Source organism: Staurois parvus, unplaced genomic scaffold (assembly GCF_062004578.1).
Source record: "Staurois parvus isolate SC_StPar_1 unplaced genomic scaffold, SC_StPar_1.0 ptg000336l, whole genome shotgun sequence".
In the NCBI taxonomy this organism is placed as follows: domain Eukaryota; kingdom Metazoa; phylum Chordata; class Amphibia; order Anura; family Ranidae; genus Staurois; species Staurois parvus.
This window is the reverse complement of record NW_028318132.1, coordinates 5,261,392-5,286,418: the sequence shown is the minus strand read 5'-3', so window position 1 is coordinate 5,286,418 and position 25,027 is coordinate 5,261,392. Positions and strand designations below refer to the sequence as shown.

At 39.2% G+C, this 25,027-nt stretch overlaps 1 protein-coding gene and 1 non-coding gene across 4 annotated transcripts in view; one reads left to right on the top strand and one right to left on the bottom strand.

Moving 5' to 3' along the window:
- SEZ6L (seizure related 6 homolog like) overlaps positions 1 to 25,027 on the bottom strand; it is a 570,023-nt gene that overhangs the window by 311,337 nt on the left and 233,659 nt on the right. The window lies entirely within an intron of this gene.
- On the top strand, positions 22,802 to 22,904 carry LOC149457089 (U6 spliceosomal RNA). The gene has a single exon (XR_016313755.1). It is a non-coding gene; the product is annotated as a U6 spliceosomal RNA (small nuclear RNA).

The window sequence follows — 25,027 nt, the reverse complement described above, 5'->3', positions numbered from 1 at the left end:
TGATGCTCTTCTATAGAAGGCAGAGTCTGTTTGGTATCTGTCAGTTTCCTCCTCACTCCTACAGTGATTATTCCTGGTAGTTCTCTTCTCATAGCCTGGGCAGTCATTTCACCCATTTGAGGGACTGGATCCATAGGATATCTCTTACTTTTCCTAGTCTGCTTCTGGCATAATGATTTTTTTTTTGTGTAATTTATCACTTTTTCATTAAATGCATGACCTCAAGCTTACTTATTGAGTTTTTTGTGCCACTCTTCTCTGTTCTGTTCATTAATCTTTCAGTGCCTGTGCTGTAAACTTCAAAATTAGTTTCTCCACAATGCTTATAGCTACAGATATTAATGTGACTTGTTTTAAAGGGATTTTACAGTTAGATTAGAAAATATAAATACTTTGACGTGCATGATCTAGTCACTTTAACACTTGATGTAGAGGGCCTAGTGTACATGCTGACTTCTATGTAGTCGCATAACCACTGGTTAGGTGGAATAAGGCTGCCTACCTTCAGCAGAAGAATATATTTGTTTCTCACTGATTTTGCTGAGAGTCATCCATATTTGCATAGGCATGCAGGGGTTGTACAGTCCTCTGTCTTAAGTGGAAAGCGACATAAAAAAAAAAACATTAAATAGGAGCAAATGGTTTGTGTACTTTAATAATTTGCTAAAACTGACCAGTTTGCTTTCTAGTTTAACCTACATATCACTTTTTTCTTTCTTTTCATATGACAGGTGACTGAGAAGCAAAGCTTATTACAGAAGTTGCTGCATACTGTTAAAAATCCTCTGAGGACTCAACAGATAACCTGTACTGTCCATTCCTGTTTGACCCTGGTCCAAATCAGGAACAAGCAATGTTGTATGTCTATCATACACGCAGGACCTTTGGGATTGTATTCTTAGTCATGACATGAAAACTAGCTTTGATAAAGCTCACTCCTGTTCTGTACACTGAAACTGTCAGAATGCATTTCTGTTTTGTTAGCATAAAACATTTGTATAGTGACCACAAAACAATACTGTTATTTAAAATTTAGGATGTCCTTCGGAAAAGTGTTTTTTATTCTCAAGTCTAGCTTTCAAGTATCCTTGGCAGATCGTGTTTTTTTAAGATTTTGTCTCATGGGGAAGAGCTGTGATAAATACCAATTGTCCATGGTGTATGTGTCACACCAAGGGTCATGGGGAAAAAAAGCTAACAGATAACAAAATAAATGGAGGCAAGATCCTCCACTGTACAAAGGTAGAGATGAGTGAGCAATAGAAAATCTGCTCTGTCATCAGTGTGGAGACCATAATTCAATCTGTAGTGTAAATCTTAAACCCAATTGGTGTTAAACCACTTACTTGTTCACTCCGTGGAATGATGGTAGCATAGTTCTTTCTTTTTGCACAGTGAAGTCACACAGGGGGTACCCTACATTCTCTGAGGTTATGCTTGTTGCCACGTGTACAAGCTCTAGCCTCACCATCAGTAGATCCAGTGAACACCAGATCCCTTTACAGGTTTTTGGTAAGTCTGAATGCCCATGAAGCCTTGTCTGCTGTAATTGGGTTGATCCAGGTCAATTCTTAAACTTGGTGATCTATCTGCCCATCAAAAGCGACTGTGAGCATATGGAGGAGGGACCATTTTCTGTTTTGATTACCACTAGAGATGAGCGAATTTTTCAAAAATTCGATTCGGCTGATTCGGCGAATTCCAGGAAGAAATTCGATTCGATGCGAATTAATTCGCTACGAAGTTAACTTATAAAAAGGGTTTCTAGGCTTCAGAGAGCCTTTAAATTAGTGCAGAACACTGTACCTTTAATTTAAATGCCCTTGGAGATGAGGAAGGAGAAGGAGAAGGAGAAGGAGAAGGAGAAGGATGAGAAGAAGGAGAAGGAGAAGGATGAGAAGAAGGAGAAGGAGAAGGATGAGAAGAAGGAGAAGGAGAAGGATGAGAAGAAGGAGAAGGAGAAGGATGAGAAGAAGGAGAAGGATGAGAAGAAGGAGAAGGATGAGAAGAAGGATGAGAAGAAGGATGAGAAGAAGGAGAAGGAGAAGGAGGAGAAGGAGAAGGATGAGAAGAAGGATGAGAAGAAGGAGAAGGATGAGAAGAAGGAGAAGGATGAGAAGAAGGAGAAGGATGAGAAGAAGGAGAAGGAGAAGGATGAGAAGAAGGAGAAGGATGAGAAGAAGGAGAAGGATGAGAAGAAGGATGAGAAGAAGGAGAAGGATGAGAAGAAGGACAGTTCTGTGACAGTTTCTGTCTATTTCTGACAGTTCTGTGACATTCACTCCATACAGCGGTTTCAACCGCTGTATGGAGGGAATGTCCCAGAACTGTCAGAAATAGTCTATTTCTGACAGTTCTGGGACATGTATGGAGGGAATGTCCCAGAACTGTCATAAATAGTCTATTTCTGACAGTTGTGGGACATTCACTCCATACAGCGGTTTCAACCGCTGTATGGAGGGAATGTCCCAGAACTGTCAGAAATAGTCTATTTCTGACAGTTGTGGGACATTCACTCCATACAGCGGTTTCAACCGCTGTATGGAGGGAATGTCCCAGAACTGTCATAAATAGTCTATTTCTGACAGTTCTGGGACATTCACTCCATACAGCGGTTGAAACATTGTATCTATTTGTTTCCATAAATGGATCCATTTATGGAAACAAATAGATACAATGTTTCAACCGCTGTATGGAGGGAATGTCCCACAACTGTCAGAAATAGTCTATTTCTGACAGTTGTGGGACATTCACTCCATACAGCGGTTTCAACCGCTGTATGGAGGGAATGTCCCAGAACTGTCAGAAATAGTCTATTTCTGACAGCTGTGGGACATTCACTCCATACAGCGGTTTCAACCGCTGTATGGAGGGAATGTCCCAGAACTGTCATAAATAGTCTATTTCTGACAGTTCTGGGACATTCACTCCATACAGCGGTTGAAACATTGTATCTATTTGTTTCCATAAATGACATTCTGCAGATACACTTAGAGGAGCTCTGCAGATACACTTTTTGCCGGCTTGGAATTATTCTTATTTTCATCCTACTTCTTCTTCTTCTTCTTCATCCTCATCCTCATCCTCTTCTTCTTCTTCTGAGGATGAGGATGAAGAAGAAGAAGAAGAAGTAGGATGAAAATAAGATTAATTCCAAGCCAGCAAAAAGTGTATGTGCAGAGCTCCTCTAAGTGTATCTGCAGAGCTCCTCTAAGTGTATCTGCAGAATAGAGGAACTCTGCACATACACTTTTTGCCGGCTTGGAATTATTCTTATTTTCATCCTACTTCTTCTTCTTCTTCTTCATCCTCATCCTCTTCTTCTTCTTCTGAGGATGAGGATGAGGAAGAAGAAGAAGAAGAAGAAGTAGGATGAAAATAAGATTAATTCCAAGCCGGCAAAAAGTGTATGTGCAGAGCTCCTCTAAGTGTATCTGCAGAGCTCCTCTAAGTGTATCTGCAGAATAGAGGAACTCTGCACATACACTTTTTGCCGGCTTGGAATTATTCTTATTTTCATCCTACTTCTTCTTCTTCTTCATCATCCTCATCCTCTTCTTCTTCTTCTGAGGATGAGGATGAGGATGAAGAAGAAGAAGAAGAAGTAGGATGAAAATAAGATTAATTCCAAGCCGGCAAAAAGTGTATGTGCAGAGCTCCTCTAAGTGTATCTGCAGAGCTCCTCTAAGTGTATCTGCAGAATAGAGGAGCTCTGCACATACACTTTTGCCGGCTTGGAATTATTCTTATTTTCATCCTACTTCTTCTTCTTCTTCTTCTTCATCCTCATCCTCTTCTTCTTCTTCTGAGGATGAGGATGAAGAAGAAGAAGAAGAAGTAGGATGAAAATAAGATTAATTCCAAGCCGGCAAAAAGTGTATGTGCAGAGCTCCTCTAAGTGTATCTGCAGAGCTCCTCTAAGTGTATCTGCAGAATAGAGGAACTCTGCACATACACTTTTTGCCGGCTTGGAATTATTCTTATTTTCATCCTACTTCTTCTTCTTCTTCTTCTTCTTCTTCATCCTCATCTTCATCCTCTTCTTCTTCTTCTGAGGATGAGGATGAAGAAGTAGAAGAAGAAGAAGAAGTAGGATGAAAATAAGAATTCCAAACCGGCAAAAAGTGTATGTGCAGAGTTCCTCTATTTCTGACAGTTCTCTGACAGCTTCTTCACATGTACAGCGGTTGAAACATCTGTATCCTAAATGGAAACTAATAGATACAATGTTTCAACCGCTGTACATGTGTTCCTTCTGTCAGAGAACTGTCAGAAATAGCGGAGCTCTCTGCAGGGACACTTATGCCGGCTGATCGGGAAAAATCCGATTCGCGCACCCGAAGTAGGCAAATATTCGGATTCGACGCGAATCGAATTTTTCCTGAAATTCGTATCGAATTCCGGTTCGCCTGGTTCGATTCGCTCATCTCTAATTACCACTCATTTTAGAATGGACAACTTTCATGACAATTTATTGAAATCCTTAACTTTTGATCAAAGATTGAAGGGGAACTCTGTTCATACTATCTTGGGCCCCTTTGATGTTCATCACCATTAGTCAGTATTAAAAAAAAGACTTGATTGTGAATCGGGGTGATTTGGTAGAGGGGGAGTTTAGTAAATATTTTGCAGTCTGCTTCTAGATGGCTTGCTTATCACTGAAAAGGTACAAGAACCCTTGGGGATCTTTACTTGCTCAAAAAATTGCAACCATTGTATCTTAAAATGTAAAATGTCTGTCTCTCATGGAATTATTAATATATTTTAATAGATAATGCAACAGATGGCCTTATACTTGTTAACAAATACAGGGCAGTCAGTTAGATTTGCTGTTCTCTACTTTGCATATATACTTGTCATATTGGCATAGTTCCTTCTTGCCAAAGTTGGCCCTCACTTGGAAATGATACAGTATCTACATTACAGTATGTTGTGCCAGCAACACCTGTCCATTTACCTTTGTAAAGGGCAAACTTTGTTATTCATTGTAGCCTTTTCCTTACTGATGTCACAAACACTAGTAGTGTCAGCTTCCTCATTTTACATGCTCCATTAAACGTAAATTACATTTCATAGCCCTCATACAGTTACAGTGAACCTTTGAAGACTATGTTGACAATAATGCTAAATTTTAGATATCTTTTAGTGCCTGTAAGTACTTTGAATTAATCTTTAGATACATTTCTGCATGCCCTAGGATTCAGGGATCCCTGACGTACATTGTACATTGTTGTACAACTTCTACTTAGACAATGATTTGAAGACTAACATAGGTACATGCAGGCACAGCAAGTTACCAGCAGTTTAGCTTTTTGTTAAAGTAGAAACATTTTAGGACCTCCCTTTTGGGGTTGTGCCACTCCAATAAGGTGAAAAAGTAGGCTCTGACTGCCTGGTCCCCCAAATAGGCCATTTCTAATCAACATATGTAACAATTTAGTGTGCTGCACAGGTAGTACGCCTGCTACTGGAAGTAAAAAATAATTTAGCAATCAAGTATTTTCCCCACAGAAAGGATGTAATATTGGCAAAATTCAGCTGTTTTCATCCAAGACTGCACATAAATTCTCAAAAAGCATAATTTATTTGAAATTCTCTTTTAGTATTTCATTTCTCAACAGTGAGGCACTCAAAGTTAAATGTTCTTCTTGGAGCCCATATTTCTCTTTTGTATACATGTCACTTTATTCTGTTAAGTACTCCCTTTTTTCCTGAAAGGTTGGGAGATTACATGTAATATTCTATTTTCTACCAGAAGTGGATAGACTTAAAAGCAGGCTTTTGAAATATCCGTAAATGGTCATTTCTAATTCTTTAAACATCATTTGTTTCTTTTTACCATAACTAACTACTGATTAATCCATCACCAACATTATATATGCAGTTACCTTCAAAAATGCAAATGACGCCCAATTACATATAATCTAGTTAGCAATAAAATATCACTTATTTGAAAGCTGAATACTTATATGGTCTTCTTAACAAAAGCAGTGCATTTAACATAATTGTCATTGTTTAAGCCATCAGAGCAGGTTATAGGGTGAGTCCATGAAATCTGTTATTTCAGTTCATGGTTAACATTGAAGATTGATTCACCTACACTAGCAGTCTCATATATTTTGTACAGTAGCTGATACTGAGCACTACTGGTATAGAGCCAAATTAATAGTGACCTGTAAAGTATTAAAAATTAACAAGGATGATGACAATATTATCCAGAATAATAAGAAGGATTTTATTATCCACTTGAAAGGAGTTAAAACCATTGTTCATAGTCATATATCCCATGTAAACAAAGGAAAAAATGGGCGGTATAGCCCACAGGATTCCTCTCCACCATCTCCTGCACCCTGGTCCAGATGTACGTTTCCTCAGCAGCAAGCCAATTTTATTGACAACATTCACACATTTGGAATATGCCACCCACTTTTTCCTTCGTTTACATTGGACATATGACTATGAACAATAGTTTTAATTCCTATTGATATGGATAATAAAATCCTTCTTTTTTTACTCTCTATAATATTGTCATCATCCTTGGTAATTTTTAATACTTTACTGGTCACTATTAATTTGGCTCTATACCAATAGCACTCAGTATCAGCCAGGGGCAGACTGACCATTTGGAAACTCGGGCACTGCCCGAGGGCTCGGGGTCAGTATGGGGCCCCATGAGATGCCCCTGGTACCTTTTTCATAGGCTTTTTTGAGTTTGGGCAAGGACACAAGGGCCCCATGATCCCCTATTGCCCGGGGGCCCCATAAGTTGTCAGTCTGCCCCTGGTATCAGCTACTGTTCTATTCACATATGTCTCCTATGGTTTATTGAGCAGCTGTAGTTATAGCCTTCACAAGCTACAAGACCTCATTTTTGGTTACTAGCGCCCAAAGAAGTTTGTCAATTACTTTCATATATTTTGTAGTGTCCAGTGGTCAGATCTCTGTGTCAGGATTCTAGATCTGCTCACCTAACCTGTATGTTATGATGGGGCATCAGTGGCATAACTATAGGGGTCACAGGAGGCACAACTGTGACCCAGCCCCATGCTGCAGAGGGACTGTGTGGCTCCCTTGTCACATTTGTTTAAACCTGGATAGGTGGGGCGGCAGGGCAGCATATAGAAGAAGCGATTTCCTCCTGCAGCTACTGAAAGTCCTACAGGAGCCATGAGAAAGATTGTTTCTTCTGCAGCCCCTCCTATCCAGCCTGTGCAACAATTCCGTGAGCAAGATCTGACATTGATAAAAGAAAAGCAGTCAGCTAGGACCACCAGCTCCATCTCCAGGCTCCATCCCTGACTCTGGCTCCCGCTTCTTACTTCCAGGCTGCTCCTGCCGCTGCACAAGGTAAGAAAAACGCTAGCTGCCACTAAGCAGCTGCTTCTGGTAACCTGCACATTCTCTGCCACAGCAGAGTCTAAAAGAATACAACGTGCCCAGCACCTGAACCAGAATAGTGTGTCTAGGTGTCCCACTGTCACATTACCCCTCCCTCCTACTGACCCCCTCTCCTTTCACATGTCCTTCCCTCCTGCCACACTGCCCTTTTCTCCTGTCACAATGCCCCCCCTCTCCTGTCATACTGCCCTCTCTGCCCCTCTTCTGTCACACTGTCCCCCCTCTCCTGTAACAATGCTCCACTCCCCTGTCATACTACCCCTCTGCCTCCCTCTTATGTCACACTGCCCCCCTCCTGTCACACTGCCCAGGTACCCTTCTTAAAAGTGATGGCTGCATTATTTTTGTTTTTTAGACTTTCTTTCTTTTATTTTCATCTGGTGTTCCAGGCTGTATGTCTGTTATTTTTCAACAGAACAAGCTCTCCTGAAGATGTAGCAGTTAGAGGGATATGACAAACCATCTCCCGCTGACAGGGGTGCTTACAATGATCAGCTTTTATTTATTTATGTAAAACCTTCATCCCGAAAGAAAAGAAAACTGTTTGTTTATATACTTATAAAAGTATCAGCTGGAGTTTGGCTTCAGTTTGTTAGTGTATTTAAATCTGCTACTGCATTTAACACTCCCCTTCCCCAAGACTGAAGATGCCTCTTGTGCTCGTTCATCTACAGCTGGGGCACTATAATACAGGATGTGTGTTACTGTGTGTGGCAGGTTTGGCAGGAAGATGGTGGTGGTGGGTGGAGTGGCAAAATGCACCTTTGCCTGTATGGACAAAAATCCATCTACTAGCCCTGTATGATGCAGTTGACACTTGTTTCCTGCTTCTCCTGTGTGCTCCCTGCCCCCCCCCCCTGCAGGGCTGCCGAATCCCCCCTCCTCTTTCCTGCTGGCTGCTGTGGGGGAAGCTTTCAGGATAGAGAGTGGGGGAAGGGGTCGGTAAATGTGTCACTTACCCTTCCTTTCTGAATGGACACAGTGAGTGATTGGTACCGTGAATGAGTGGGAAGCTCTGTACAGAGTTATTCCTGTACATTAATTCTGTATAGCTGAGAATGCAAAGATAGAGATTGAGGGTTGTGTCCTCAATTTCCTTTCTCTGTCTCGAAGTGGAAACATCAGTGGTATGTTTAGACCCCTAATATCTCACCAAAGGCCCCAAACAGGGCTCCTAAAAAATTGTAAAAAATAATTTAAAAAAAAGAAATAAATAAATATAATAACATGGTAAAACATAATTACAAAAATAAATTAACAAAATTAAAAACTACCGCCCTCCTTTGCTGCCATACTGAGCACATCCACTGCATTACTGACAAAGTACACGGCCATAGTGCCTCCATTCACTGCTCTACTGACACTATTCACAGTCCTACTGACGCCACTGGCAGAATTACCAAGGTTGCAAAGGTCTCAATTGCGTCTGGGCCCTGGCGATCTGCCACAGTAATAAAGGGCCTCACGAGGGGAGTAATGGGTGCTGGGATCAGTGGGAAGGACTCCGGGCTAGGAGGGAAGGGCCCATGCTGAGGGGGGGGGCTTCATTGTTCCTTGCACTGGGGCCCTGAAGGTTCTAGTTAAGCCTCTGGGGGTGCTCACACAACTTGTTGAACTCTTCATTACCTTTTTATTATATGAAGTGCAACTGAAAGAGTGGAATGACCAATAGTGCAAGAAAACAGGGAAGATTAGAACAGACATGGGTAATATGGCAAATAGATTTTGCAGGTAAAGTCTCCAAAAGTTGTGTTTGAAATATTTCTGAACAGGCTTCCTATCTTAAACAAAATACCCAGCAAACTCACTTGTCTATAAATAAGAAGGTTTTTATGGATTTACATCTACACAATTTACACATATGTAAAGCACAATCAGTTGTTCCTGCAATATATTTCCTTAACACAGACCTAAAACAAAAATTGTTTTGCAGCTTCTCCATGTTGCAACCATTTAAAAAATGAATAGCTAGACCTAAAAAAAATACTTCTCTCGTAGAGAAAGGTTCCTCATAGTCTGGACAGTTTTGGTCTCTGTTTCCACTTTAGCTTCTTCATATGGCTCTGTGTCTCAAGCAGAGGCAGCTAAATAGAGCCTCTGACTATCTACTTTCAGCCAATTATGCCTTTTCCACACTCAGAACTGTGGATCTAGAAGATGGGTAAGTGTTTTCAAGGTCTACCTGCTACATTTTAAATTACAACAACATGGGGAACCTGCTTTTCTGAATTGTATAAAGCTATGAATATTTGGTTCTCCATTTTTTCAACAGAAGACACTCATAATATGAACCTATGCAGGAGAGTGCCACCCACCACTGTGACAGTGAAGACACAGGGATTTAAGGTATGTATCGTTAGAATTTTAAAATTGTATCGAGGGAGGATTTGAGTGGGTTGTGTGTAGAGTGATTAGGATTAATGAATTATGGAATCTGCACTAAATTTTATAACAAAAATCGAATAATAAATATCTCAAGGTTTGTTCAAATCTGGGGACCTTTTAAAAACATTTTGGATCTGTATGATTGCCGTTGCAATTTTCCCTGTGAATAACGCTTTTTGGATAACCTATTTCAGCTATTTCTATTCCTGTTTTGTATATGACTAATTTTGCTAATTGTGCTTTGCAGTACCAAATACTGACCTTTGGTTACTTGGCTTCCTAGACTACTTCACTAATGCAATGCTTTTTCATTTTACAGTACACGTTACTGTTAAATCCATTTTATGGTTCTAGAATTTTGACTAATACCTCATTTGGCTGCCGTGCGGGAAGCATTAAAACAGTCTACTCTTTAACAAAGCATGAAATGAAGCATACATTATACTAATTCCAGATTGCGAGTCAAGAGATACACTTTCTGCTTTTAACGCAAGTACCACCCACAGAATTTTTATTATATGTGTTTGTTGACATAATAGCTAAACAAGTGTGTTTATGATCATTGAAGTATACATAAGATTGAGTTTTATTATCACTTACTTTCTCATTTGAAGTAAAAAATATTGAAATATTTTCTGTTTGGAATAGTTAGTCCTAGTCTAGATTATTGCTCATTTTAAAGACTCTGTTTATCAGTTATTACGTATAGTATGATCACAATTAGGTAAATTTGGTGGACAATCAATGCTACATCTGCTATTGGCTTGTACTGCCGGATATACTGAGCTAGGCCTTGCCATTACTTGTTGATAGCAAGCTCAAAATCTAAGCAGGTCCAGCCCAATGAAGCTTGAAAAGATGTGTGAGATTGGTGGTACCACTTTCCACTTGAAAGCTGATTTAGTACATGCAAGATGATGCTACTATATTTTCAGAAGAATGCCAATGTTTGCCTGAGCAAACACTACATATAATTTAACATACGGTGTGTTATGGCTTTATGCTTCAATTTTTACAGGCTCTTTAATACACAATAGTCATTAAGCGGAGATATCAATATTCATGAATGTCACTCGAATAATGGCAGGTGACAGGTCACTATGGAGACAAAAACATAAAACCTGTCACCTTCTTTCTAATGGCGATTTATCTGGCCATTTTCTTCAGATTTGCACCAGTAACCGTTGTCTCCCCTGGATGCCTGCTACCTTGCTCAAAGGAAAGTTGTAGTGAGAAAGATGTAGGCTGCATTCGGAAAACTCTCCTTCTAAAGATTGTTTGTTTCCTGGCTGTCATGCTGACTCTGTGGGGTTGATTTACTGATCAGATCAAGACAAATCGAATGTCCATTCTGCAAACTGCACAGCACAAGGAATTTTCCACAAAGCTTAGAGAATGTGGTGAAACTTAACTTTGCAGAGAATGCCCAATAACATGAAAGGAAAATTGAAAAACAGCATTTTATCTTGCACATGATTAGAAGACGGAAACCCATACAGCTTCACCTTGCTCACCAAGCTCTGAGGAAAATTTCCTTCCCTAGTCCTTTAACCTTTAGTAAATCAACCCCTATTCCTTTAGCACTTGACATGGAATAAGGTATGTCAATCAAGAGATTGCCTGACTTTATTTTGACATTAGTTAATGCATGCTTATTCCAATATCAAAAGCAATGCATCCATTGGAACGTCATAAAAGCTGGGCAACCCACATTTTTGAAAGAAGGTTAGTTATGGCATCACAAGACTTATTTAACAGTGTTTTGCATACCCCATAAAGCAGAACTAAAGGAATCCTTACTTACCTTTCTTCCAACGGCCTCTGTCCCTTGTTGGCACCTGCAATTTTTTCTCTATGCTTTATTCCGCCATCTTCATTGGCTGATGCGGGATGATGTCACTCCTGTGAATGTGTAGGAGCCACTCATCTCAGCACACAAGGATCATCCCAACACTGTAAGATGAGAAGCAGTTTATTGCAGGAGAGACATTGCATGTCTTTTCTGCGATAATTGCCTGTCACAGCCTTTCATAAAACAAGACGTTAATTTTACTTTATGTCAATGGAAGATCTAGATACGTAGGACACAGTACGTTATAAAAATGTTGAAAATGTGAAAATAATATCTGGGCACAGAAAATGACAACAACTGGGTACAGGCAATGACTACTAGTAGTGACACAGAAATAATTAGCACTGCATGCATAGAATGACCTACACTCTGCAGCCCAGCAGGCCATAATCCTGAACCATACCAGGCCTCATGCCCTCAACATGGGGGGGTGCTTTGGGGGGACCTTCCCCCCCAAGCACCTTGCCCTCTTGTTGATGAGGACAAGGGCTTCTTCCCCACAACCCTATCCCGGTGGTTGTAGGGGTGTTGGGGGTAATTTATTGGAATCTGGAAGCCCCGTTTAACAAGGGGGCTTTCAGATCCTGGACTCCCCATGTGAATAAATATGGGGTAAATAGTACTCGTACTCATTCACAGAAAAAAGATTAGCGTAAATAAAAATAGCAGACAGTTTTTGACAAGTAATTTATTTAAAAAAAAAAAAAAAAAGTGTAGATGTACTTCCATTGTCAATTTTATGAACACCGCTCGCCACCCGCATGAGAAAAAAAACAAAAACTTGCTGCTCCAGACGATTAGCTCCTGCCAACTTACACTCCTCTCTCCTCGCTTTAGTAAATCATGAGGGCGGGGTCAATGACATTCTCGCTGACAGCAGATGAGCCACTGGATTTTAAGGATGCAATAGGTGCCAGCCCCTTATCAACCAGCTAGTATTCATTAAATACCGTGTGGCTAGACCACCGCTTATTTAATTAATGCTTTTGTTTACTTTTTTGTAAAATGACTTTAAGACAGGTTTATTGAGTGTTACTGAGCTTATTTTATGCAGTAAATACAGCATAAACCTGTAGTGAATTGACATTTGTCATATTGCATGACATATTTGGGTTAAATGTGTTATATGACCCAAATATCTCATACAATATCCTTTTGTGAATTGACCTCAATGTGTGGGAAAATTCACAGTTTACAAACAAGATGTTTCAGATTAACAGGATTAGGCTTGAAAAAATTGAAATATGATGCGAAGATGAATATATGAATTACATTTTTGACCAGATATACACTTTAAAGTTACTGAAAAGCCCACTTTAATACACTGAAATACATAAATAAGCACATAGAAAGCATAAAAACACATTTCACACAAATTATTGACAGGAAACTAGCGAGTGATGGAGAGCCCAGGTGGTCCATAGAGTCAATAACCACTAGCAGTTGACAAAAATATATCCTGCTGTGAAGATAAAGAACTTTTCACCATCCTATGCTGTTTGGTAGACATAGAAGAAAAACAGACAAGGATTTCACAAATATTGACCTGTACAAAATACAATTAAAGAGAAAAAGATGAGGTTAGGCCGTCTCTATGGATCTCCTCTAGCAGATTCAGCCTCTGAGTACAGACTACATTTAATACAGTGATATTGACTACTGCCCATCTGTAATACATTTCTGACAAGCCTGCTCTTTGTATGCATCTCTTTGCTGCTGCTAACATGGACTGACATCTACTAGAGATAGCTCAGCTAGCAGAGACCATTCATCATCTGCCAGAAAAGCTGAAAAGCAGAACTGCTGTCATTATTTCTAGTGACATTAAGTAGACTGATGAGGACTCTGTAAGTATGTTATGATATTATCATATAATGGTGAGGATCATGAAGAGCATTATGATAAAACCATTTACGGCTAATATGGCTATTCAACAGCATGCTATTACACTAATATGATGTTCCCTGAAACAAACCCCTTTGATAACGTCATTAAGATATGATCTCATTAGAATGGTTTTGTTTGAATTCGGCAGTCATTTTGTCTGATTCATGGAATATGACAGGCTGATGGGAGCCCATTCTTGTCCATGGGCTAAGAGTTATGCAACCTGTTTCAGATCTGTGGTGCTGTTGTGTTTCTATTGTTTGACTTATTCTAAATCCTGTAGAAATATTGTATCTGAAATATATCGAAGTTAAAACCAATAAACAACAAAAAAAACCCATATATGCAACATCAGCAAGAATACTTTAATGCAGTTCTCTGATGCAAATATTTTTGCTTGCAGGTTTCATCAACAGATGTTTGACTAGAAGGTGGCAGCTGGAAACCAGAGTGGAGAAGGTGGGGTGCTGACAACTGAAGAAGGTCAACGAGGAGACAGAAGCCAAGAAAAAATAAATAAATATAGCAAGTATCTATAGTATAGCTACACAGAGAGCAGACAATGTAAATGCCCTGGGGCTTATGAAGTCTTGGTGTTAAGAATACATGCTCTGTATTTACATAGAACCATATGATGTTGTCATCATTATTGGTTCAGTTGATATTGCACACAGCTAGCTTTTTCACAGGGCATCCAACAATAGAAAACAAATATAAATATCATCTTAGCATGTGCAGTTCTAATTTCACACACATATTATTTCTCACAAATCTAATATCTAACATCCCACAAAATAACAGTAATAATGCACTAACATTTTTAAGTGTTAGTACAGCTCTTATAGTGCTGAAGTTCATGCCTAGCTGCTTAGTACCCCCTATTAAATGGCATCTCTATAAAGCTAAACTGGGTTGATTGTTTCCCATGACACAATACAGCGTACACTGCATAGGAATGGCATGCATGAGTGTCGTCAATGAAGGAAGCTTCTCCTAATGCCCATGCACAAAAAAGCCCACCTAGAGTTTGCCAGGGCCCGTGCTGAAAAAGCAGAAGACTATAGGGACTCTGTACTGTGGAGTGATGAGATCAAGATAAATATTTTTGGAACTGATGGCTTCAAAACTGTATGGCATCACAAAGGTGAGGAGTACAAAGAAAAATTAATGGTGCCTACAGTGAAACATGGTGGTGGCAGTGTCCTTCTGTGGGCCTGCATGAGTGCCGCTGGTGTCGGGGAGCTGCACTTTATTGATGGTATCGTGAATTCACAGATGTACTGCTCTATATTGAAAGAGAAGATGCTACCATCACTCGATGCCCTCGGGTGGCATACACTTTTCCAACATGACAAAACACACATATAAGGCCACTGTTGCATTTCTGATGGAGAACAGGGTGAAAGTGATTCAGTGGCCAAGTATGTCAACCCAATCAAACACCTATGGGGAATTATGAAGAGACAAGTTGAGCATCACTCTCCATCCAGCATTCAGGCTCTAAAAGAGGTCGTTCCTGAAGAATGGAAAAAGATAGATGTTGCAATATGTTGCCAACTTGTTAATACCATGCCTAGAAGACTTGGTGCTGTCCTTACAAATCATGGAGGTTATACAAAATACTAGATGTAGTAGTTTTTGTTGCGGGATGTATTCATTTTTGCATCAACTAATTTGAGTAAAACTGAGGATTTTTTTAATCTAAGTTATCTTATTAACCTTACTTTCATGTAATGAGCTAAACAAATGTTCTCTAAAACTCAGTTTTGTCAAAATTGTGGAAATTGTTCTTGTGTTCATTGAGATATTGATTAAAATCTTACTTTTCAAAACGGGTGTACTCATTTATGCTGAACACTGTATATACTGTATATGTATATACCTTTGTTTTACAAATAATCATTTAACAATGATTTTGCAGAGCACTGTGGGGACTATTTACTAAAACTGGAGAGTGCAATATCTGATGCAGCTCTGCATAGAAACCAATCAGGTTCCAGGTTTTATTGTCAAAGCTTAACTGCACAACCTGAAGATAAAAGCTGATTGGCTACCATGCATATCTGTATCAGATTCTGAGTGCAGCAGTTTTAGTAACTCCCCCCCCCCCCACCCGGAAGCTTCCTAGCAAAGGAGCACAGCTCAAGTATTGCTGGCTCTTGTTTTAAAGGCACATCAAATCAGGCTGTGAAAGAGGCTGAACTTTTCAACCGGTCGGTGAGGGGGGCTGGAGTCATTTTTTTCACACAAGCTATTTGTGGAAGTAATTATTTTTGAGCCGCTTGGGTATCTCTTACACCCAAACCCTAACTCCTCCAGACTTATCTTAACCCCTTCCTGCTGCCTTCTGGCCCTTTAATAGGTTCTAAATGTGGGGATACGGAGGTGGTCATTCCAATCATGTGACTGCTGTGATTGGCACGTGATTGGAAAGTTCCAGATTGCAAGTATGCATCGGGAATGTTCCGGTACTCACTGGTTACTGATCTGGGAGCATGCTCTCGGCACAGTAAAGGGTATACATAGGGGCATATATACGCGGCCACTTGGCGTTAAAGTCCACCACCTGAGAGGCCTCATATATGCGGGAAGTGGTTAATAAGCTTTGAATTGAGCAAAGATTAACAGAGTGAAGGTCCTTTATTTGATTACTGCTGGATGCTCATTGCGTGCTATGGGGAATTTGTGGAACTGATATCCTAGAAAGGCTAGAATGGTCCATTATTATGCGTTAGCTCCTTAGGTGCTTCTGCTAAGGCCAATGTAGTCAGGAGCCAATAAACCTGCCAGCATATCTTTGAAATGTGGGAGGAAACAGGAATACACCCATGCAAGCACAGGGAAAACATGCAAATTCCAAGCAGATTTATCCTGAATGGAATTCATAACAGGTACCCCAGTGCTGCAAGGCAGACATATTAACCACTAAGTCAGTGTACTGCCCAATATTTATTTTAATAAACTAATAAACTAAACTCTAAGCAGCCGAAAAACACATTCATCAAATAATTCCATATTACTTTATTCAAGGTACAAGACAGTGACTGAATCCATGTTGTTACAATAATGTCTTCACTAAACACGCTTTTTCTTTATATTACACTGTAGATAAATCATCCATTTTCATCATCTGCAGTAAATTTCTATCTGATCTTGAATGTTTAAAATATCTTTGCTGAGATATTATGAAATTGATTACTTGCTTATCTTATGCCCATGGTAAGATATTTTTTGTTCTGTATGACACTTTGTAACATCAATTATTTGATTTGCCTCATCAGTCCATATGGCCGGAAATAGAATTTTGCAATGACTATTACTGCCCACATATTATTAACGGTATTATCACTTTCCAAATAGCACAACATGTTCTAGTTATGGAAGGATAGATTCTATGTGGGTCATCTCATGTTGTCTCAAGACTGGCTCCTATTTAAATTTGTTCAGTCTGTGTTCTAAGCCACTAATTTAGTCATTTGTCCTCCTGTGCTTCTCTTTAAACAGTTTTAATAGGAACATTTAGTGCTTCCTATTTCATTGTTGTCTTGAAAAAACTGAATTCTTGTCATTCTTCTATATATGGGAAGCTAAGTAACTAACAAAATTGCTTTAAAAATGAAATAAATTAAATGACCAGTCTTGCTAAAAGCAAAATATATATGTGTATTCAATAAATTTAAACATGCAATCATTAGATTTATTGTAAGCCATGCCTACAGATATATACTGTATTTGAACAGAAACACATGAAAATAATTAGTCTTTTCAATAATGTATTCATCAAAAATATGTAATAGTTTACTGTGAAATATGAAAGTACACCCTTTTCATCAATGCTGGTATTGCCCCTTGTAGCAGAAATGTTGACATTTTGTCTACCTGCTCACCAATCTCACCAGTCTCTGACATAAACATTTTTGACCAGTTTTCCACTTCTCTTTGCATAAACTGCCCATTTCAAAATCCCCCTACAAATTTTTGTAATGGAAATCAAATCAGAGCTTTGACTAGAGTCGTCCATAACCCTCTATTTCTGAGCCATGCTTTGGTGGATTTGCTTGTGTGCTTTGGATAATTATTTTGTTAAAAGACACGTTTTTGGTTCTACTTCAACTTTTGGATAGATGGCTTCACATTCTCATCAAGCACACTTTGATATGATGCAGAATGTATAGTTTACTTTTAGATGCAAGCTGCCCAGACCTTGAAGCAGCAAAGCAACCCCAAATCAGACCAAAACCACAACCAAGTTGTTGTCTTCTTTTGAAAATGCTATCTTCAGTTTGTGGAAAACATGTCTACAGTGACCAAACAACTCTATATTTGATTGATCAATCTTCAGCTCTTGCTCTAGAAGGCCTCATATTTGCTTATATGTTCAATTGTAAACTGTAGCCTTACTGTAATTTTCCTTTTGGAGAGCAAAGGCTTTTTCTTAACACACCTCTTATGCAGTTTGAATTGGAACAATTTCTTTCTAATTGTAGATGAATGCTCTTTGACTCCAACTAATGCAAGAGGTACATAAACACCCCACATTGAAGTTTATAGGTTGCTGGAGTCTTCTTTGAGCATCAAACAGTCAGCTCTTGAGTTGAATTTGCTGCACTGGCCAGTCCTGGACAAATTAGCAGTTTTTTGGAATCTAGTACATTTGGGAATTCAAAAAATTCTGTAGGCACTATCTGAATAGGATCTAATATTTGTCTGTTCAAATATTTTTTGACCATCAGCATATACAGTATGAGTGGAATTTATTAAACCATGTGTTTTCCTATGGAATAGGCACTCTAGTATCAAACAAAAATGTGATTTTGTCTAATTCTGGGTCTCTCTGCCCCCTATCAGCATTTTTCAATATGCATACCATGCAAAAATACTACTAAATTCTCGAAAAGAAGCGTCTAATCACCGACATCTAATCTGGAACACAGGATTCTAATTTAATGGCTTTGGGGTGATCATAAATTCAGGGGTGTGCTTACTTTTTCCATGTGACACATCTTTATTAAAGTATATGTGAACCCAGGGGCGGACTGACAACTCATGGGGCCCCTGTATCCTTGCTCACACTCAAAGCACACCCAAAAAAGCCTATGAAAAAGGTAACAGGGGCATTTCATGGGGCCCCCTACTAACCCCGGGCCCTCGGGCAGTGCCTGAGTGCTTGAATGGTCAGTCCACCCCTGTGTGAACCCTTACCTTGTAAAACAACTCATTCAGTTTAAAATAGATGAAAGGCAACACATTTGTGTGTGTGTGCGCGTATATATATATATATATGTGTGTGTATGTGTATATGTATATATATATATATATATATATATATATATATATATATATAAAATAAAACATTATAAATGTCCTTTTTCTTGCACGTGATCATATAATCTCTGTTCTCAGCTGCATAAGGAGCTTAGAGGGGGTGTGAAGAGGCAGCAGTACACTGATCTTCCCAGGGAATGGCCGTGAGGGGGGACATGTCAGCAGAAGTCTGATCATTGGAGTACAGGAAGGGATTCTCCCAGTACAGCCAGAAAACTGACCATGCCAAGATGGATCTGCTTCTATGCGTAGTGTAGTCAGTTTGAATTAGGAAAGCAGAGGGCCTGGTAGTACAAGGCACATATCAGGAATATGAATTGTTGAGGAAACATATTCTTTAAACTAAATCATGAAATTTAATACACCATGTAAAATTTATGTCATTTGTTCTAGTATATTACTTTCATTTGAGTCACTATCTAATGTTTACCTGTTCAAATTTGTTGGAAAAATCATCAAACTCCATAAAGTATACTTACGTTTTCACATCACTGTATCTAGACCATTAAAGTTTATCAAATAATTGATCTTAGCACAGCAATGATGCTATACTTTAAACCCCACAGATTTTAGTGGGTTCATTTACAGTTAGCCATTAGATTAGAGGTTAGATTAAGGCTAGGGCTAGAATAAAGCTTATTGGCTACCGTTAATATTTAAGGGGTTAAGTGTTAATGTGTTACTAAACCCACAACAGTAAAATCAGTGCGTATATGCAGTAAAGCATACTTTTTATACTCACTGTGGAACGTAAGGGGTTAATCCTCTTCAGTGTGTAAAAACGCTGTTTGATCCTGACTTCATTGGTCCTCCCCTTCTTCCAATGTCTTCCTCTTATCTCCTGATAAGACATTTCCTGTGCAGGCACTCTGCACATGCTCAGTTTGGTGCGTATTGCTAGAGAGGTTTTTTTTTTTTCTTAGGAGAGTGCATGTGATCAGCACAGTGCCAATCAGCGCTGTCTAGACAGAGGTTTGGGGTTCTGCATCCTCCTAGAGCAAAATGAAAACTCCTCCTACAAGCTTTAACCAGTAATGAGCTGGACACTAATAGAAGTCACAAGACTGCTCTAACTGCTGATAAAAAAAAAGGTATTTATCAGTTTATATTTACTAAAATAATTGCACTTCCATGTAGTGTGTACTATGGGAGACAAGATATAGTGAATGCAGGGTCCTGGGTTTAGTAACACTTTAAGTTCAGAGTTAAAGTTATCTATTAACTTTAAGTTTTAGGTTAAGGGTAGGGTGAAGTTAAAAGATAAGGGTTTCGAAAAGGTAAAGTGTTGAGTTAATCTTAGGGGTTAGATTAGACATTCAGTGTCTCAAATAAACACAATGAGTCATCTTTATTTATCCTGATCTGATAACATCAATTACTAATTTTATTTCCGCTATATACAGCCTAATTCCTATAAGTCTCTTGATGCATTGGCCCCTTTCTACTTAAAGATACGAGCAAAGAATTTTAAAAAGATATGGGCAAACATTGGCACATTGATCTTACGCAAACAGACAAATCCCATACTTACGGAGCTTACTGCGACGTGTACAGATATGTGTACGTAGGCTTTAGCGCATATCAGTGGAATTTACTAGAAAATGTGGCTAGCTATGGAATGTGCATGCCAGTGTCCAAATATATATAACACCTGGGGCATGCTTAACTGCTTCTCGACTGCTCTATAGCAGAACTACTGCTACAGGGCAGCAGGGCTGCGCAAAATCGCATACAGTATATATATATGTATAAGATTTTGTATTTCCGGGTAGGGGGCACATGCCATTTGCGGCTATAGCTGTTGTCCATTGGGTCCCAGCTGGTGATTCCCCGCTGGAACCCGAGGAACATTTATAGGGGAGAGGTCTGTATGTAAACAATACAGATCTCTCCCCTGTCAGCACCAGTATGCTGCTTTGTATTGCTCTGCTTAGCAATACAAAGGAGCATGCTTTCACAGTAACACAGCACATAATGTGAAACACACACAGCACACAGTTAACCCTTTGATCGCTCCAGATGTTAACCCCTTCCTGCCCAGTGTCATTAGTACAGTGTCAGTGCTTTCTATTAGCACTTATCACTGTATTAGTGTCACTGGGGATGTCAGTGGCAGTTAGTCAGTTCCCCCCAATGTCAGAATGCCCGCCGCAGTCCCTCTATAAGTTGCTGATTGCCGCCATTACTAGTATAAAAAAAAATTCCATTATATATACCGCCATTTGTAGACGCTATAACTTTCCCATAAACCAATTAATTTACACATCTTGGGATTTTTTTTAGCAAAGACATGCAGCAGAATACATTTTAGCCTAAATTTATGACAAAATTAGATGTTTAACATTTTTTACTGGATATGTTTTATAGCAAAAAGTAAAAAATATTGTTTTTTTTTCAAAATTGTTGGTTTTTTTTGTATATAGCGCAGAGGCGATCAAATACCACCAAAAGAAAGCTCTATTTGTGGGAAAAAGGACCCAAATTTTATTTGGGTGCAGCGCTGCATGACTGTGCAATTGTCAGTTAAAGTATCGCAAAAAATGGCCTGGTCTGGAAGGGGGATAAATCCTCTGGAGGGCAAGTGGTTAAAATAAAAATGTGATTGTGTCTAATTTTGGGTCTATCTGACCTGATAGCATTTTTCAATATGGATACAATGTAAGAGTAAAACACAATCGTTAACTGAGACAAATGATAAATGATATTTGTAAAATCTTTAGTGAATGATGCATGAAAAGGCATTGTTTATTGCATGCGCATATCTTTATGAGCTGAATGTTCAACATGCACAGTAAGCCGGGGATGCAAGTGTACCTATACAATTTAACCCTGTCCTGTTTAATTTGATTTAGTAAGTCAAACCCATTGCCATTATGTTTTTGGCCAGGTTACAATTAGTAAAAAAGGAAAGTATCATATGCAAAAGAAATGAGCTTAGCAAACAGGTATTGTTTTATGTCTACAAGCTTCGCTGATGGGGACCAGGATATCTATTCATACAACATATTTTTTAATTCTTTCCATCTTTACCTGCTCTGCATATCTCTTTGACTAAGATGACTCCTATAAAACTAACCTTGAATAATGCTGGTACATATACCAATATCCACTTTCAGTAATTTTTATAAACTGCACCTATACAATAACTACTTCATAATTCCTCATGAACCTTTTGTTCTTCCTTGGCTGCTCATATACCCACCTCATGATTAGGTGAGATAAGCCCAGAAATGTATTCAGAATATCTTATGAGAAGAATAGTAATCACATTTCCTATGAAGCAGGAACTTATAGCTGTAAAAAGTTTATTGTTTTGCATGCACCAAAGCAAACCAATATTATATTCAGCATTAAGGTAATAGAAAAACTAACAATATTTCTGCCTGTGATGTATAACCCCTGTCACCGCTCAGTATGAAACATATTGAACATTTCAGAATTTCCTAACAGCTCTTTCTGTAAATTTACAGATACATGTCCTGCTGGAAGTTAAAATAATGTTTTTAAAAAGAGCCTGATCTCATTTCTTTTGTTGAATTAACAAGAACAATATTGGCGTGATATGAGTGTTCAGGTTTGGACAGTATGTGTGTGTTTGTGTGAATATACATGCCCATAGTTAGTATCAAGTTATATTATATACCTGTGCTAGAATGGGTGCACATATACAGAAAAAGCAGCTGTAATGAAAGTGCCCTTATACTCTTAACCACTTCCTGACCGCGTTATAGCCAAATGACAGCTACAGCGCGGTCGTCCAGTTTTTGGATGGTGTCATATGATGTCCTCCCAGAACACCTTCCCCACTTCCCCACTCCCCCCATATCAGTGCAGCCTCATCAGTGCCTCCCCATCAATGCTCACCAGTGCCACCTCATCAGTGCCTCCTCATCAGTGCAGCCTATCAGTGCTCATTGTTGCCTATCATTAATGCCCATCAGTGCTGTCTATCATTGCCTCGGCGGGGCGCTGATTAGAACGTGGAATGATACAGAGAAGATTAGCCAGCCCCTGCGTAAGGTTGACATGCTAAACAGATGAAGCGGTCCACGATTTTCACTGACGTACAAAGCTGTCCACCATACTGCCCCGTACTACATCACTGACCTAATATCCAAGTACCGCCCACCACGCACACTCCGCTCCTCACAAGACCTCCTTCTCTCTAGTTCCCTGGTCTCCTCCTCCCATGCCCGCCTCCAGGACTTCTCCAGGGTGTCACCCATCCTCTGGAACTCCCTGCCCCAACCCATCAGATTATCACCTACTCTCCTCTCCTTTAGGCGCACCCTGAAAACCCATCTCTTCAGGGAAGCCTACCCTACCCCCTGCTAACTTGCCGACCTCTACACTCTTCCTACCACTCCATCCCCCACAGCTATCTCCTCCTGTACCACTATCCCCTCCCTCCTAGATTGTAAGCCCAAAAGAGCAGGGCCCTCGATCCCCTCATGTTTTGCATTGTATTGGTATTGTTCTGTCACATGTTCTGTCCCCCTTTGTAATGTACAGCGCTGAGCGAACCATTGGCGCTTTATAAATACTGTATAATAATAATAATAATTGCCCATAAGTGCTGCCTATCAGTGCCTATCACTGCAGCCTCATCAACGCACATCAGTGAAGGAGAAAAATTACCTGTTTGCAGACTTTTATAATAGATACTAGGAAAACCTTTTTATTTTTTCAAAATGTTCAGTCTTTTTTTGTTTAGCAAAAAACAAAACACCCAGTGGTGATTAAATACCACCAAAAGAGAGCTCTATTTGTGTGAAAAAAATGATAAAAATGTCATATGGGTACAATGTTGCATGACCACACAATTGTCATTCAAAGTGCGACAGCACTGAAAGATGAAAATGGTAGGCAAAAAGTAGGCAAGTGGTTAATCACCAATCTCCAAGAAATGCTTACAGTGCTGTTTGTTAAAAATAAAATGCAGTCAAACAAAATGTATAAAAAGAAAACAAACAAAAAAGTGAACATAAAAACATTGAAGGTAATTATTAAATAAAAGAAAAGTCCACTAAATGATATATTCTATGCCACCACATGGGTAACTTAAAATGTCTGTGCAATAGATTACATTCAAAAAGGTGCTTCCATGCACTCTTCAAAAAAACACAACCTTGTGCTTTTGTGCTGTTTTCCAGTGCTCCTCCACCAACAACACAAAGAACTCACCAGATAGATATGAACACCCACTACAGGTAAGTCATAATGCTCTTGCTATGCACTAGATTTATATGTTACCATCCACCACATCCTTAGATATGGTGTTCCATTTATCCTCCAGCCAAATATATGATACCATACAAAAGAGGAAGTAGAGGGGGACCACCATAATGGAAAACCTTAAAACGCTTCTATTATATTAAAACAATGTAGTCTACTCTCAAGTGAAGTGCTAAACTAGGATAAATTTACGTGTAGATATAATCACATAGAAATCTTGGATGTCTACTCCAAAATAGTGTGGGATTGCTCTGTCCTGGGTGTACTATGTCACGTTCAAGTGTAGCATGTGGGATGACGTCACTTCCTGGCCATAGTTGTGTTGCAGAACATTTCTGTTGTTTTTTTACCCCTAAAGCAGCATCTAAAATGACTAGGAGCACCATCAGGAGATGGGCTTTATTACCAGAATTACCAATAGTGCTGTTTATGACCTCCTATGGCTTAGAGCTCTTACCCATATGGTGAGCTGAATGTAACATTGGTTGGTGAAGGCGCACAGCACTGTTTATGAACACATGAATTCACAATTTTGGTTCACTGTGCATAGTGATGTGGATTGTTCATAGAAGATTTATGATACATCATAGGATGTTAACACCGATTTGATATGTTGGATCACATTCTGCATAAATATATGGGGAGATGATATGAACAAAGGAAAGTTATTAATATTTGATCACTATTTTTTAATTATTGTGTTTTTTTATGCTTGATTTGGTACAGTATATAGATGTTAGGACATATTGAATATTGGCTGCAAATTGATGTCTTTAGAATGGAGACTTATCATTGTTGCTAATTAGTTACATTTGATTTTATCGAGAAAGCGATGCACCGATTCATATTTATTGTGTTGCACATATTTGCAGTTAATCACAATTGTGCTGCCAGCTAGTAGGCTTATTGAGGGGGGGAGAAGAGCTGCATGGATACATTTTCTGT